Source organism: Polyodon spathula, chromosome 24, assembly GCF_017654505.1.
Source record: "Polyodon spathula isolate WHYD16114869_AA chromosome 24, ASM1765450v1, whole genome shotgun sequence".
NCBI classification, from domain to species: Eukaryota; Metazoa; Chordata; class Actinopteri; order Acipenseriformes; family Polyodontidae; genus Polyodon; species Polyodon spathula.
Window position 1 is genome coordinate 20713068 of NC_054557.1, and position 18525 is coordinate 20731592.

Consider the following 18525-nt stretch of genomic DNA (forward strand, 5'->3'; position numbering starts at 1 on the left):
GAAGTAGTTCATTTTATCATTTTACCCGTTAAACCTGGAGTGGAGTGGCCCTCCAGGACCGTGATTGGACACCCCAGCTGTATCAAATCACATTTCGCAACCGTACCTTGAACTGGGTTTTTATGAATGTGATTATCAATCACAGACCCCCTTGATTCGATTCTTTTTTTTAAATTTCCCTTCCAAGTTTGCTTCTGTCTCCTTATGACCAGCTGGCAAGTCCTACAGACTGGAAAACTCATAATAAGTATCTGATTAGGCTGTTTCCATTTCACCAAGCCTGTATAAACTGCATGATCATCCTCTTGGGAGAAGTGTCCTTCTTGTTGAAGACTGCCAGTACTACTTGTACTTGCCTAGAAAACAGCCTTTCATTCATTCTGTATTTTGATTTTATTTTTTTTAATCAGAGTTGTATTTCTTACCTGTAAAGTCCTCTACCCATCGGAAGCGATGCGACAAGCGAAAGTGTCAACACAACGCACCACAACAAAAGAAATAAAACAAGTATTTTATATTCGAGTCATTCAAACTGCCTGCAACGCGACGGGCGACATTGAAGCAATGCGAAAAAAAATAGGATTGTTGTCGTCTTGTGATTTTTTTTTTTTTTGACAGCTAGGGAACTAACCAACAAGGAACAGCTTCCCTTGCGCGCCTTCACTAAACAATGGCGGATGAAAAGGTTATTCTTGCAGAATTAAAATACCCGGAGCTGTACAATAAAGGACACAAAAAGACATGGCAATGAGGGAGAACATCTGGCAGTCCATTTCCAGGGAACTGGAGATAGCTGCTGTGTATGATTCGCTTACCTTCACTGAAATAAGTATTCTGAAAAGCTATTATGTATTCTGCATTTTTATTAGCTGTATTACAGGACTATCATACAGTCAGGTGAGAGCAGTCTATCGTATCGCGCGCGTCTGGCCCCGCTGGTGTGAAAGGTAGAGTCGCAGCAAAAGTACCTTTTTATCGGAGGTGTGTGGTGTGAGTGTTTACAAAAAAAATTTAAAAAAAGATTAAGAACCAAGCCTTTCAGTTAAACATTTTCTTAGCCAGCACAACAAGTTTCTTGCAAGTTCCAAGACTTTATTTTGAAGCCAATTTATAAGAAACTATGCCTGTCTGCTAGACAAACCCTACAATCTGTGATCGAAGTTATGGGTGTTTTATTTGGGTAGGGTAGCAGCCAGAGAGTGTGTGTTCTCAGATTTCAGAAACAGCTCTTGTCAAAGAATAGATTAGTAAGGATGTTTTATAAAATGTGTTTTATACATTTTTGAACTCCTGTACATTTACACTCCCATCAGTATTTTCTGAAGCAGACCAATGAACAGAACGTCCTGAAATCGGTTACTTCCTGTGCTGTAGGTGGCTGGCCAGACCACTGGAGTGAGATTGACAGACAGCACAGGAAGTGATGACGTACCAGCAAGCAACAGCAGTATTTACATAGCGATGTATTTGAAATATCTGAATATCCCAAATTCTAGGAGAAACTACAACAAGAAGTATTGGCTGATGGTCCTTCTAAAAGGGTTGTAATGTTGCCTGTGGTAATGAGATTTAAGAAATGTGCTCTGAAGCCCTGATTAACACTGCTTTATCTGCATCGTTTTAATACAAAACAAAAAATAGATGTTTTATTTGTTTATTTTTTACAACATAGTAAATAATAGTTCAGTTTAAGGTTTTCTGTCTTCGCTTGAATTCTGGGTGTTGTGTTATATTGGTTGTTATCTGTACTGCTGTTTTTTGATACACTGTCTTCTGTAGCAAGTTTTCTAAAATAATAATGTGTACATATTTGAGGGAAAAAGATTTTTACACTAATATATGGAGTCTTTTTAGAGTTTTAGTTTTTTTTTTTTTTTTTTGCTTTCTCTCCTGTGTAGGTCTGTCGACTGCTTGCTTTCTTTGTAGATGTTTAATAAAATAACTTCTAATAACTTGTTACTGCTTGTTTATTCACACTGTCAGCTGTTTTTTGAAGATGAAAACACTGAAGAGGTAACCAAAAATAAGACTATAATTAAGTAATGCCAAGACTATGTATTGCTCTAGATAAGCATTGCACTGCTAATAATGGATAAACCAGTATTTCCTCAATTCTAATGTTGGTATCACTTTAGCTGTGAGGCCACTAGATGGCAGCAGGTTCTTTTTAAACTGCAACCCCCAGTAGGTAGCAATCAATGAGAATATTATGTCTATTTCCAAACTTGCTGGCTGCTACAAGTAAAGATGAAGGGCCCTGTTAAACAAATAGAACAGGGCAATTTTAACTGTATAAAACTAGCAAGCAATTGGTAATAACCAGCTCCTTGCTGCAAGTTACTTGCTAAGTTTTCTACCGTTAAAATTGTTTTATTCCTTTCAGAACAAAAGTGCCCTTTTGTATCATATATGAAGGTGCAATGTAATATTAAAACAATGATCCCATTGTCACAAGGTTATAGAGGAGGCATCCATAGGTAGATTGTACTTTAAAGATAAATGCTTATACAATTGTTATGAAACCTGCTTAGAGCCTTCTTTAGCACATTACTGAGCGTGTCTGTTTATTGTTCTGCCTCAAAAAAAAATAATGAAATATAGAAAGAAGACAGTATTAGTGAAGGGCCAGTGTATGGTAAAGTCTAGTACGTTTAGGGTTACCATACGACTCCGTGTACAGAAAGTACACTTCAGGTTTTTCAACTCGCACTCACATTCTGGTAAGTGTAGTCCTGCTGTGAAAGGTAGCGGAGACAGGCAAAACATACCAGAATGCATTGCAGCATAAGCTGAAAAGCCCGAACTGTTCTAGTGTACATGGAGCCATATGGTAACTACATGACTGATTAAATGTACAACTACAAAACAGTGAATTGTCAAATTGGGAAATAACAGTGCACTGTAAGAATGCAGGAGTCTGTTCACCCCAACACAGGGTTTCCTTTTTCACTTATAAACTCTAATTTTGTATTTAAAGCTTTGGCAGGGTGGTACTATAATAAGTTCAGCAGTAATAGCTGAGAAAAAAAAAATACATCTGACTCAATAAAACTGCGATGCCATCATGTTAAACTAACATGGTAGTCTGGGGAATTTTTCTATGCATTAGGTGTACTAGTAAACTCAGTTCTTAGCTTCTCTGGCAGGAAACAGAAGGCGGTTTGTGGAAACTGTCGTTTAGAGCCGTCCTACACGAACTAGAGACAAAACCAGGCCTTTCCTGTGATAATAATCAGATGTTGTGTGTGTTTACATCATCAGTGCCATCCACTGTGTAGATTATACCACAGTCACTCAGTTTTAAACCCCCCTTCCTGCTTGAACTCATAGCAGTACCTGCTTCACAGCGTTATCCTCCTTCAGATCAGGGCTTCTCAGTCCTGGTCCTTGGAGGACCCCCTGTGTCTCTTGGTTTTCATTCAATTAACTAAACCCTTCATTAAACTAATAATTAGTCAGTACTTCTATAGCCTCCTGCTTCTATTAACCATACCAGTGTGTGTTCTACCTTCTCTGGAAGTGGCTGAGAATTTTTTTAACAGTGTTTATGTAATTACCCATTTAAGTGTTTTTTAATTAATTAACTGACAGTCAGTATGTATGTAAAAGGGGTTCTTAATTGGTTATCAACTAAGCATACTTATTTGCATATCTGTTGATTTATTTATTAACATGTTACCGGACTTGGCAGCTGGTTTTAATCGAGATGGAACACGCAAGAACATTGCAGTACCCAAATAAAATGTCAATTTGTATAATCATATTTGCTTAAGAAAATCTATATTTTTGTAATGTTATGGTACCTTCAGATTTAGGAATGCACTACTGTACTGTGTCTATCTCTTATTAAGAACATGTACTTCTCTGCCTCTCTTAAATCCCAAGAGTTATCATGACTGAATAAAGCATTGTGAATGCTTCTCTAAATCTAAATATATTTATGTAAGCTAAAACAAAATGTAGCGCAGTGACAATACTTTGTACCAATTTCTCGTACACCTGTTGTCATCAATATCTTTTAAAGGAGAATCTGGAACAATTCCTACAATACACTGTTTTGCATTTAAACCCATTACTGCCTGGTAACATCTGTGTGTCTCCTTGGATAAATAAATAATAATACTGTAGGAGGCTTGTTACTAGGAGATTCCGGGTTCAATTCCAGCCAGTGACTCATGTGTGACCCTGAGCAAGTCACTTAACCTCCTTGTGTTCCATCTTTCAGATGAGACGTAAAACCAAGGTCCTATTGGAAGTGGCTCTGCAGCACCACTTGCCATAAAGTTATTCTCAGCAGTGTAATATACTCGTCAGTGTAATAATTATAATATGAATATATTTGAACATTACCTTGAAGGACCTCTAGCAGAACCATTGTCTATTTGAACTGACAAAGAGTGGTAAGGCAGCGTGGAGTCAGAAAAAGGAAAGTTGAGTTACAAATGTGGGCACGTGTTATTGTGTAGAGACAGAACTGGGTTGGTGAAATATGTTTGCAGATAGGAGGGAGCATCTCCTGTAATGCCCTTTTAAACAAATAAAAACAAACAAACATAAAAGCCTTCAAAATGCTTTGCCTAGACGACTGGCTGCCCCACCCTCATATCATGGGTCTCATGCATTTACATCACAGCAAACTATTCTTTTGAATTTACCATTCCTGCAAACTAATTCCCATTTCTGTTAGAATAATGTAAGTATACATTTTTTTATCTCTTGAAGTAAATACAGCGAACTTTATTGACGCACTGCCTGTTGCACTGCATGTAAGAACTTGGCAGCCGGTTTAGTTAGCTTCTGGTAAACTATCGAACACATTATTAAACTATTGCATAGATTTCTATAAAATATCTTTAACAAAAAAGACACCAGCTGCATCAAAGATCAGAAACATTTCTGCTAAAGTCACTCAGTCAATTACAAGCAGGGGTGTTCACGTGTCTGTTGTTATTTTTACACATATTAATGTTTTTATTTTGTTTGATAACACTGTGTAACACAATTTTTGTTCCTGGGTAGTAAGTGTTATTTCCTAATTGCTTATGCCTCAAAAGTATAGAAAATGGCTATTATTCCCCACAAACTTTGCTTTTGTGACCAGGACAGTGATATTTTGAAATGTACCTATTTCCAATGAGAAAACGGGCGAATTTGTGTACTTTTCGTTCACATAAAGTCAGAAAAAAACAACATATGAATGCAAATTAACATGCATTTATACTAAAGTAATACAACAATGATTACAAAAGATTTAGAAGCGAGTAGTTTTTCGAGATTTACGATTATACTGTAAATCACTTTCACGAATCAGCCTCCAAATGTAGGCTCCCATCATGTTCTCGTTATACTGTCCTTGGTAGCGGCGTTCAAAGTCCAGTATATCCTGGTGGAAGCGCTCACCTTGCTCCTCCGAGTACGCTCCCATGTTCTCCTTGAATTTATCAAGATGAGCATCAAGGATATGGACTTTGAGGGACATCCTACAGCCCATTGTGCCGTAGTTCACGTAGTCCACATAATTTTCAGCCTTGTGATTGCCCAGGAAGCCCCGAACCACTGCAACAAAGCTGTTCCAAGCCGCTTTCCTTACTAGTGAGCTTCTTGGGGAATTCATTGCACTCTAGGATCTTCTTTATCTGTGGTCCGACGAAGACACTGGCTTTGACCTTTGCCTCAGACAGCTTAGGAAAGAAGTCTTGAAGGTACTTGAAGGCTGCCGACTCCTTATCTAGAGCTCTGACAAATTGTTTCATAAGGCCCAATTTGATGTACAGTGGTGGCATCAGCACCTTCCGGGGGTCCACCAGTGGCTCCCACTTGACGTTGTTCCTCCCCACAGAGAACTCGGTCCGCTGTGGCAGGTCCCGCCTGTGGTAGTGCACCTTGGTGTCCCTGCTGTCCCAAAGGCAAAGATAGCAGGGAAACTTGGTAAAACCGCCTTGGAGACCCATCAGGAATGCCACCATTGCAGCCTCTTGATGCCATCTCAGAAAAATGCAGATATGTATCCACTTAGGCAGCTGGAACTAAACTGAACTGGTGGGCTTAAGGCCCCTGTATTTATACTACTATTTATATTACTGGAAAGTTCTAGAAAGTTCTAGAAGTTACTTCAAGTTTACTCAGCACTGAATCTATCTGGAATGTTCTGGAAAATAGGTAAATTTCAAAATATTTATGTCCTGGTCACAAAAGCAAAGTTTGTGGGGAATAATAGCCATTTTCTACACTTTTGAGGCATTACTGAAATAAAGTTCTAGAAAGTTCTAGAAGTTCTTTATTCAAGCATGTACTGTTTTTCATTTTTTTCTGCTTTGATAAATATTATGTTTAACTGAAATATCTTGAAATGCCTATTTTTAGACTCTGTAATTACCGTGAAAAACAGACCTAGCTGTGATTATACTTGATTTTTGTATAGAGATTATCCATTTGATAACTCACAGTTTCCACATGGACAGAAACAGTTTGGATAAAAGTGTTTTACTCTTATCCTGTAACGATATTGAAGAAAAAACACATTGAAAAAAAAAACATCTGGTTTACCAGACGTTGTACTGGATGTTCATCTCCACCTCACTTAAACAAATCAGTCTAGAAGGTGAGTGTTCAGGACCTGGAATAGTGAGTAAGCAAATAATACTCTAAGCAGAAACCACAGAGGATCAAGCAGCACATGTAATAGAACATTAATCAGGAAAATTAAGGTTATGAATCCCTTTTAAGTGATTGCAGCTAGCAAAATTGTTCTAATTGTTATAGCTGTCTCTAATGGGCAGTTTTGAAAGAAGCATCTGTTATACTGCCTCCACTCCTTCACTGGCTGTCCTGTAGTTAACCAGTCAGCTGCTTCCTCTACTGATTGTTATGTTTCAGCCAATAACATGACTCAGGAGACACTGGTGAGGTGAAATGAGCCAGGAAGTGCAAGTGTAAGATTTCCTGTGAAAAGGCTTACAGATTGAGAACATTCTTTAACCTATGGTAGTACCAGATGTCTGTTTTAAAGTGAAAATACGTGTTTCAGTCGCAGTTAGTCCTTCTGTGTTTTTCTTTTTGTGTAGCAATGTTTAAGTAGTTTATTCATGACATTAAAACCAGTGTGACTAGTGTGAAAACCGAAGGAAAAACAAAATCTCTACATACATAACATACACCAAAAAAAAAAAAGACTTCAGGAATTAAGTAACAACAGATTTTAGGATGTGATGTAAATGAATAAGAAACAGCAGTGTTGTCACTCCTGTCATCAGATTAGTCAACAAACCACTGGTATTATTCAGACCTGAAGATTATGTTAGGACATGGTTAGGCAAAGATGGGAACGCAGCGACCCACAGCAACAATATGGCACGAAACCCTGATCCAAAAGCAGATGAGAACATGAAACATATCCGGGAGCTTCTGTAAGTCAAGATCATGATATTAGGACTAAAGACAACAACACTTAATTAATTGTAGGGTGATCAGATTTTCAAAGGTCAAAACCGTGACACATTGTTAAATAATTGATAAGACTAATTAAACAATTTAAATATAGGCTATTTACTGGTTGTTTAAATAACCATCTACTCACTCTTAGTATAATCTCTATTTATTTATTTAATTTGTTTTAAGCAGCTAGCTAATTTCAGTTCAGGGCTGGTTGTATAATGTGTGGCTAATTAGTTTAAGTAACCGTATTATTATTATTATTATTATTATTATTATTATTATTATTATTATTATTATTATTATTATTATTATTATAATAATAATAATAATAATAATAATAATAATAATAATAATAATAATAATAATTATATTATTATTATTATTATTATTATTATTATTATTATTATTATAAATTCTGTAGATTGTGGTTTAAAAAACCCCAAAACTTTTTAACATTGTTCTTGGGCTAAGTCCCACCAGAACTGGACACCTACAAAATCCTTATATTGCACATAATTGCAGATTCATATTGAATATAAATGAAATGAAAACGCATGGTGCACTGGTGAATAAGCACGTATGTTTGTGTTAACCACTTCTTAAACGTAATGTTTCTGATTGCCCTGGGGAATTTTATTTTATTTTATTTTATTTTGTTATCGCTGCTGCTGTAAAATATATTATAGAGAAGCAGTTGTTTCTGTTGGGTTAATGTGTAAAAAAAACATCTGAAATGTTACTGTTTTGCCAATACGGCTGTGTCTAGGGTTAGGGTTAGGATCGGTTTGTTTATGGAGTATATTGTTTTCTTTGCTTTTAGTCACAACTGTAACAGAATTTGTAAGTCTGTAAATTCTGACGTGACAGAGGAAAGCTTTTCACTTGAACCAGTGATTTGTCAGCGGCGGTAGTCTAGCGGAAGGAATCGGCTGTAGCCAGTTCTAGCGAGTATTTTAACAGCGGAAATCACGCCATCTATTCTTCATGTTTTCTGGATTGAATCACTACCTCAATTCTGGTAAATTTTTACTCTGGGAGCACAGAGACAAAAAATTGGATGACATCCACCAATCAGGGACTAGCTGGGCTGCAGGAGCACCAATCGGATGCCAGTCATCCCTGCAAGAGAAAAAGTCTGCCAGAGAAATTTCTTGAGCCAAAAAATAATAATAATAATAATAAATAATGTTGGAAAGCCTCGCGTGTTTTAGTCTTTATAGTTGGAATTTAAGTTTAGTAGGAGTCTTAGAGGGAGAGGATAGATTTTGTGGGAAAGCAAAATCCAGGTGGATTATGAATTATGCAGAATTTTTTTTATTTTTTTTATTTTTTCCCCCAAGTAATCAAGTCACGCTTTTATTGCTTAATCGTTATCATTAAGCACAATAATCAAACCACTACTTAACATAAATTAAGCAATGGTATCTGTTACCAATCTCTGGGAAGAGGATGTGTTTTCATGGAGGATATTGATGCTTCTGGAATGCATTTACTGCACCAGCACTAAATGCACCAGTCCTGCTGTTTTATACAGACTCCACACCCCTTTGCGTGCAAAGTTTAGTTACTGGCTTATCTCCGTATGTCAAGAAAATTTTAACCAGGCAATAAAACATTCTAGCAGCACACACTGCCCACATACACACAGGTGCTCCATCAATCACACTTTTCTACTTAATTCTTTACAATAGTAAGTGGACTTTTTCAAAGTTGAGGCCTCATGTGAGTTTCCCTGTACAGCTTTGGGACAGGACAAGGTTTTTAAGTTGCCCTCAAGCTAAAAGAAATAAACACATGAATTGAGCTCTAAGCACTTGTTTAATTTGTACGGCTTCTTAATTATCCGAATCGATGTGATAATACAAATCTTACAAAATAAAATTTAAAAAAAGCAACTTGAATGAATGTGCGTGTAGGTTTATTCAAAATAATTAATTATTAATTAATATTTCATGGCGATATACTATTAGACACTATAAATCAACTTTAAAATATATATGTTTAAAACTATTAATACAATAAATCAAAATGAATGATGGTATTTATTTATTTCATTTGTTAAAAGCTGCCTTGAGATAATTCTCTTTCTCTGCCTTGATTGGCTTAACAAGCCTGTCACGGAGGTTTATGGGAAGGTTAATGTTTCATGCTTACATCACAAGGATTAGATCTTCAAGAGACTTTGTTGGTTAACTAGTAAAGTTACACAAGCAGTCCCAGTTACTCGTCAGGGAGAAACTAGTTGGACTGATTGGTCGTTTGAATACAAACAGTGAGAGAAGAACACCCCGCAGCAAAAACCGTTTACTGACACATTCATGTTACTTTTCAGTGCCCATTGCCTAGTGGTGCGAACTATTCCAGAATCTGCTCTCAATTAAATTCGACACACCAGTAATTAACAAAATTAGTTTAAGAATAATTAAACCGTTTTAAGAAGCAGGACCAGTGCTAATGTTGTTATTACTAAAACCAAACAAACAAACAAAAAAAGTTTAAAAATATATATTTCAAAACCTTGGTTAACTCTCCTCTAAGCTAAAAATACACTATCCTCAGAATAAACACGGCATAGGAAACTATTTCAATGGCTTAATTACTGAGTATGAGAGACACACAAATTGAATAGGAAAGCTATTACATGAAGAGCAAACATAGTGAATCAACGGTGTGTGTGTGTGACGTCCAACCAGCACGCAGACTGTCTGCGCCTCCTCTTCTTGTGCGAAATCAAAGTCAAAACCAGCCAACTCAAAACCGGTTGCAGGGGCCCTCCGTGTTTATATTTCTTCCTCAAATGCGTGCGGTTCCCTGGCTCTGCTTTACATGTGATTTAGCAGAGGTGATGTCGATCCTACTAGAGCTGTGGCTCACTGTGTAACCCTGAGCAAGTCACTTAACCTCCTTGTGCTCCGTTTTTAGGGTGAGACGACGTTGTGAGTGACTCTGTGGATCAGAGTTCAACACATTTAGCGGGAACCTATTTCCGCAGACGACTAATTCGTTTGCTTTGAAACATCAAACTGCTGTTAATTTTATATATATATATATATATATATATATATATATATATATATATATATATATATTATATATATATAGAGATATATAGATATTGAATATGACTGTGCTTACTTACACGCACATCCAAATACTTTTTATGAAAAAAAAATTATTCAAGATTTTTTTTTTTTATTATGTAAAATTAGTATTTCAGTTCTCAGTACTTAAAAGTTGCTGTTTATATCCTGTTAATTAGTAATCTATAGCCCTCATTCACACTGACTCTCCCAATTAAATAATAACACTGATCAGATGTTCACGCTGTATATATTCTCAATTCTAGGTGATGCAAAACTATTGGCCTTAGCTGTTCGCTATAAATCAGAGCGGAATCAACTCTTTGAAACGACATGTGCTGACCAATGCTTTAAAATTTTCAGAATGATTTTATTAGCTGTATTACTTTTAACGAGCTCGGAATCTTTTTTGTTCGTCTCTTGCTTTTTATGTGAATTATGCAATCATTTCAAATACAATAGCTGTACTGCTTCCTGGTCCCTTTGCTGTAGGTCACGAAGGGCTGGCGGCGGAGTGTGCATTAACGAATTCCTTTATATGGCGGCTGAGTGTCAGCGTTATGCTGAGACTCTCGAAACTCACAGATTAGGAAACATACTGTGAGAAAAAAAGGAAACCTTACTTTTTTTTCTTTGACATGCTTTCGCAGAAATGAACCTATAGTAAAGGTTTTTTGGTATTTAGCTAAAACTTTAAATTGAAGAAAAAAATAAATATAATTATTTAATAATCACCAAACAGATTTTCTATCTCGATTTAAAGGGGGGGGGACTTCTCGTTCCCCTAAGCTCAACAAATGCTGACAACGTGTAACTGATCATGTTTGTTGTGTTAATGAAAGGTAAAACTAGAAGTATTTCAATAAGTCAATAAACACCTGTTGACTGATGTGTTGCCTCACCCGAAACGACTAGAAAAAACTTGTTTTCGACAGGAACAAGGCTGATTCGTGAAAGTGATTTACAGTATAATCGTAAATCTCGAAAAACTACTCACTTCTAAATCTTTTGAAGTCATTTTTGTATTACTTTAGTATAAATACATGTTAATTTGGATTCATATGTTGTTTTTTTTATGACTTTATGTGAACGAAAAGACACACATTTGCCTGTTTTCCCATTGGAAATAGTGATATTTTGAAATATCACTGTCCTGGTCACAAAAGCAAAGTTTGTGGGGAATAATAGCCATTTTCTATACTTTTGAGGCATAAGCAATTAGGAAATAACACTTACTACCCAGGAACCAAAAATAAATAAATAAATAAATTGTTACACAGTATCTATCACCTGTGGCTATTGACATGTCTCCACATTTTGATTAAACATGTCTGCTGAGTAATGCTGAAACTAAAAGTGGCCACCCACAGTTTTCAAAGCAGTTTAGCTTGGTTTAAACAGAAATACAATGACAGGAATGCTTCTGTTGATGGTGTGGCAATGCCCAATAAACCACAATTGAGTAGATGGGCAAGTTATAACAGAACTATTATCCAGTGTGTCAAATAACTAATTTGACATGGTATGCAGTCATGCAAAGGCAAATCTACCTGGAAAATGAGTTTTGTTTAACCCTTTCATGTATTAAATATTTGTTTTAAAATAGCTGAAAAAAGTAATTTGGAACGCATAATAAATATATTTCTCTTTGTTTTTGTCCATTGCACTATATGGGGGGAGGTGTCGTCCTCATATGAGGCTATCATACATTAGCATCTTCCATATGTCTCCAGATAAAGACTACAAAGAGAGTTTTTTTTTTAAACCCCCCCCCCCCCATATGCAGTCGGCGTTCAAATAAAATATAATATTTTGCTATTTTTCTATAAATGATTGGAGATTGAAAATATTGTAATAAAATATGCCATCATTTTTTCTTTAAAATAAAACAGAAGAAAATAACTACAGGATTTTGCCATTTTTACGCAGATGGTTTTTATTCTATTTTATTTTAATTTCTATACATTTATTTTGATTTCTATAGATTCCTTTAGCATATTTCTCAATTCTTTCTTAATAAAGTGTGACTATCGAAGAAGGCTGTGAACATTCACCCAGGAATCATCAATTGGAAATGGTGATCTTTACAAATTCTGACTGAATGTTGATGTGTTACAGTCTGGGTTAAAGCCAGGCTGACTATTATAATCTCAGTCATAATAACGTGTGTGTTTGTGTTTGTCTGTGCCTGCCTCTCTGTGTGTGTTGGGGGGGGGGGTACTCTACCCTGGTCTGTCTGAGTTGCATTATGTATTCTTCAACTCCAGATGTCTTCCAGTTGGCAATGCTGTTGTCAATAAGAATCCTTGTTTTATTAAATTTTACTTTCATTAGCTGCATTCATATTAGTATTTTCAAAACTTTTGGAAGGGCTGTGGCAAAGTGCCCCGCCCCGTGCTATTTCTTTGTGTTATATGTTGCATGTAGTGTGTTAATGTTGGTGTATTGTAGTTGTTACACGGGATATAATATGGGTTATGAGCACAAGTGTATAAAATGTATATTTGTATTTAGGCACGAGGATTGCACAGCACTTCACGTGCAGGTAAAATGTAATAATATATGAGCAAAGGGAATTGCATTTTATTAATTCACGTGCAGTTGTACCGAGACTCCAATTGAATGATTGATTAGCAATCGAGTCTCAGTACAGCTGTATAAAATCAGCATGTTTTCAGTCACTCAGGGTTATGTGTTCAGTGAGTGGTATGGAGAGGAGAGTAAAACAAAGGAAATGAAATGAAAATAAATGAATCAAAACTACTATTTTGACTCCTCGTGTTTGTTTGTCTGTTTTGGCCAACGCACCATTTTCTTTTAAAGTGTTTTTGCCTGATTAAACTGTTTATTTTATAGTAAAAGCGCTGAGGGCGCTCCAGCGACTCAGTTTTCACCTGCCAGTACTGCCTGTCTCTGTAAGTCATTTTTGATAAAGGTGTCTGCTAAATAACTAATTCATAATGACATTAATAATAACGTTTTTTAAATAAGCTTTACTAAAGTCATATTTATGGAACTGTTATGGATTATTATTGGTTTTGTAACTAAGAATCTGTGTGTTTATAAAATACCATGTAATAGCCTGGGGTGCACAGTGGGTACGTAATGGATTGAGGTAAAATATAAATTATTTTCTTTGACAAGCATCCTGTCGGGGCACAGTAAGATCAAGTCTTGTTTTCTGTTCAACCTTCTGCTCTGTTTGTGTTTCCTCTTGCTTGGCTTGTTTTTCACTCTCTCACTAATCGTAAAGTTAAGAGCTGGGAGGAGGACGGGATTGTGAGAGTTATTGTTTTGATAATAATCGGGGGAAAGTCTCAACTGAAGAAACAACTCCATGTGGAATGTTGGTTTCCCTGCGTGTTGCGTCACTCAGTGAATAAGCCACAGGCCCAAGTAAGATTTTAAAGAGGTGGTTTTGATTTTCAAGCTGTTCGGTTACACTCTGCAAAATCAACCAATTAGTATCAATTAAAATAATAGGAGTTATTTTTAATAAGTGATGGCCAATAAAAAACAAAATACTGTATTAAGCCTTGATGCAGAAGGAAGGAGCTTTGCATTTTATATTCAAGTGAAAAGAAAATCCTTTTTATTCTCCGTTTTTACAGATTTGTACCCACATAAGCATGTGAAAAGAAAAGCGTTGACGTTACATTCAATAGATATATTTATGTGAATAAAAAAAAAAAAATGTCTGGAGTAATAGAGGGTGATCTGCAAAACACACTGATACATGTGTGCATTGACAAGGAACAAAAGCCGGTGACAATCCTAAGAATTATCCCTGAAAGCTACATAAAAAATTGGGAAATTCATTATTTACCTTTTTTTTATATATAGAGGTTATTTTATATAAAAATGAAAATTTAAATAAAGAAAATCTTGCCTACAATACACTATCTAAACTATGGACGCTAGATTTAATTTTTGGTGCCACTGTGAAGATTCATTGGAAAAGATGTGTGCCTTTTTCAACACAGAGAGGCCTCTTCATTACTCAACGCAAAGGAGAATACAGCTGTTAAAACAAAGCTATATTCAAACCATGCAAAAGGTCCATATTCATTTATCTGAGCTGCAGATGAAAGCTGTTTTGTTGCATGTTATTCTTTATCAGCAGTAGGAAGTGAATTTGCTGATTGACTTTAAGATACAGGTTGCATTTGTAACTGGTGACCCTCTTTCCTAGTTTGTTGAAATAGTTTACAGATGTATATCATGAATATCATGTTATCAAAGAAATTACAAAATGATGAGAAACTTTTACAAAGTATCCCTTTAAATCTTGCATCTACTAACTGGAAGCACCAAATCAATCTCTCCACAGCTAGCACGGTGGGTGGGATCTGAGCTCCACAAAGGCCTCTGAACTGAAACTGAACCCTGGCGTTCGTCAGAACTCATTCTGACACGCACTCGCACCAAAAGCAGAATTCTGAGTGTCTTGTGCAGAAAAGCAGACTTTTCTCCTTGATGCTTATAGATGAAGTCTGTCCCTTTAAATGTGCATTCAGTCACATCATCTGTAGTGTGATGATTTATTTGTTGCAAAGACTAGTGTAAGAAGTATGTTTAGTCTAATGCCTTTATAAAAGACGAAACCGCAATGACATTCAAATGTTTATCTTCTTAAATGAAAACACATTGGCTTGCATCGTACAGCCACGTATGCAATACTTTATATACAGTATAGCATTGGCTAGGGGAAGTGTTTTGTGTGGATCCTAGGTTCTGTATAAAGATTGATACAGATTGATTTAGAAGGAATTGAGTAGCATCAGAACAGGGGAGGTCTGTATATTGCTTCATATCTTTATACAGAAGATAACTGATCAATATCAATGGCATTACACAATTTTCAACATCTCTGCCAGTAACTTAGATTTCTATGAAGTTAAGGCTAATAAGAGTCAATTTGTCTGCCCCCATTCCAGTTACTCTCAACTCAAAATGGTTTCTTGTTTAACTTTTTTACTCGTCCCTTTTCCTAGCTATCTTTATACAGCTCATCCTTTGTTCAAACATGGTTGTTCAGCCAGAAAACTCATGCGATAGATTATACATTTTTTTAACTTTTGTCTTTCGCCTTGCCTTTTGAGGTACCCCTGCCCATAAAGAAGCTTGCAGATAAGTGGAGAGGCTGACTCTAGGGAAGCTACAGGATAGTTGCCCTCCCAATGGATCTCATCATCTGACCTTGGTTGACTTCTGAAACGTCTAAAAGTCTCATCTCATAAGAGCATGGCTCCATTTCAAGTCTAAAGGTGAGATCCTGGGCCACAGTTTTATAATTTAAGTATTATATCACTTAATCGTGCCGTTGCCTTGCTTTTTGAATACCAAAGGGGAATCTTTTTTTGAAAGATTAATAGAGACCAGGCTACTACACATAAGCTTATAGTGGTCTGACATTGTAATCAGTTCCTGATTGTTTTTTAGGTAATGTTGTCCATGTGCATTTTAAAATTTGTAGTACTGTTAAGCCATAGATCCAAGGATAGTATTTAATTTACAAATTAATCATATATAAGCCAACAAAAGGTTTACTGGGCACTGTGATAAGATGATCTGATATGGTCGGATTACTGGCCTGAATGTTAGGCAATATTCAGGGACTGCTTGGTTACCCATCTTCTGGTGAAGCTGCTTTGCTTTACTGGCAGTAGTGAGACAGCAGTTCCGACTTGTTTAAAATTAAAATGGGGGGGGGGGGGGGGGGGGGGGGTCAAGATGATTCAGAAATTGCTAATAATGTAATGCGTTTTGTGAAGGTGCTGTATATGCTACTGTATACATGCATTAAAATGTGTTATCTTTGTGTCTACAGCCAGTTGCTCTTTGCTGCTGCTAAATGCCCCAGGACAATAGCCTTTATCCTGGATAAATGAATTGAAGTGGAAAGCGATGTGGATTACACCAACGTCCATAGCTTGTTTCACTTGCTTGACCCTCCACCCCACCATCTCTCTCTCTTTCTATTTAAAAATGGTTCGGCTGCCATTTAAGTTGCGTTGGTCTAGTTTTAGAGCCCTCACATTTTCAACTTGAAATGGGGTTAATTACTTTTAAGCAAAACCTTTTTTTTTCTGATGAAATGTTTATGGCAAAACAGCTGAGGTGATACTGAATGATGTATGAATTTTACCTAGAAATAGGAGTAGTCATGCCATCCCAAACCAGGACATAGGCAAGTCTGAGCCTGTACAGAACTGTTACAGGGGAACTCCAATAACCAAAATGGTCACTGTTCCTCCTTTACTTGCATTTTGGGATATCCTGGTATATTAAATGCTTTACAATGCCACGAATTAGAAAGGGACAGTTTTACAGGTAGCAATAACATATATCAATGAAAATAGATTGAAAGAAAACACTTCTCTTAAGAATTATCTAACCTGTTTTCTACAAAAGTCTTGAAATATAAATAGAAAATTATTTCTTTATTTTAAAGTATGTCTTTTGTGTAACATTGTTTAGGGCAAAATGTACATTCTATCTTGTTTTTGTGGTAGCTAATCCACTGCTTCAAGTCAATATGACTCCTGTCAGATGTGTTGATTTATTTAACCAGGAAAGAACCCTTGACATAGACATCTCATTTACAACTGGGGTCCTGGCAAGAGAAGACTGCAAGAAACAACAATATAAAGTCAATGGCAAAAGTAGACAGAACATTCAAATAGGGCAAAAACTCTTCAAAAAATCATGCAAAGTAAAAGTAATCCAAAATCGCGTCCGCTCCTCCAAGAATCATTCGATCTCTATCACAGGTATATAAAACAGATACAACAACAGAGAATTATACAAAGGAGAATATTAAACAGGTTAGAAATGATTATACATTGAATAAACATTCTTAATAAAAGTAGATGATCATTTTGAATTGTTAATTTTGCGATCTTTTATTGTTTTAAAATATAGTAGACCGAGTGCTGTGATGAGCTGCTGAGCCTAATCGAGATGGGAGACATGAACACTGCTTCATAAAGAAAAAATATAACCACGACCACCACTAATCCACCGGTACCATGCTCCTGAATTTCCAAGGTTATTCCCCTTTTAAGTATCAACCAAGTCTGATGAGATCAGGCAAGTGTTAGGGATACAATTGATCCAGTTTCTTTGTTAAAGAATTTAAATTACATTTTAAAGAAACTATTTCCTGATGGCTGAGCACCTTAAGGGTGATACGGAATACTATAATTTCCCTTTGATGTGGGTGACGTTGGTAATGCTGCTTGCATACAGACTCAGGGATGAAACGCCAGTGTTGCATTCGCACTGTTCAGCCAATCATTTGTTTTTACTTTCACACCACATCACCCCACACCAATGTTGAGTTAGATCCCGGGGCCAGTTTCACACAGTACTACCAACAGTTAGCAGGTTGCTGTCTAGCAAGCAGTTTTATTTTTGCCCGATTCAAAAAACAATATTTTAAGACAGAACGCTAAAGTTGAGTAGAAATCCACTCAGCGAGTCTATATGATCAAAGGATACATGTGTTATTTTCTTTCTTTCTTTTATGGAAGTGAATTGGATTTAGTAGACTGCTATCTACAACTGCTTTGTGAAATTAGCCCCTCGTCTCAGGGTTTAAAGACTGTACCTGAGAAAAAAAGGAGGTGCTGTTTCATGAACTAAATGTATGTTATTACTGATAATAATGAAATAGGTAACTTATGTTATTTATAAATATTTATTTTGAGAAAACAAATCGAGAGTAGTTTCCATTATTGCTTATAAAGACCCTGTGAATATATAATAAACAAATATTTAACTTTAAATAAATAAATACAAGGAAATAGTGTTGACATTTTTTTTTTTTAATTTATAGAAAGAGAGTTAACTACAGCCAAAAAAGCACCTGGTCCTGGGGGAGCATCCCACTGAAAAATGTTTTGTCCTGATTCAACCTGGCACAACTTCCTAACACAGGGGTTCCCAAACTTTTTTGCTGCGCCTCCCTTCAGATATTTTGTTTTTCCTGTCCCCCGCCCCTCTTATA

At 36.2% G+C, this 18525-nt stretch overlaps 1 long non-coding RNA gene across 1 annotated transcript; it reads left to right on the top strand.

The window, feature by feature from the left end:
* The first annotated feature begins 7237 nt into the window (after nucleotides 1–7237).
* Nucleotides 7238–18525, top strand: LOC121298755. The gene is made up of 5 exons (XR_005947313.1): nucleotides 7238–7406; nucleotides 15617–15781; nucleotides 16345–17341; nucleotides 17439–17564; nucleotides 18355–18525. It is a non-coding gene; the product is annotated as an uncharacterized LOC121298755 (long non-coding RNA).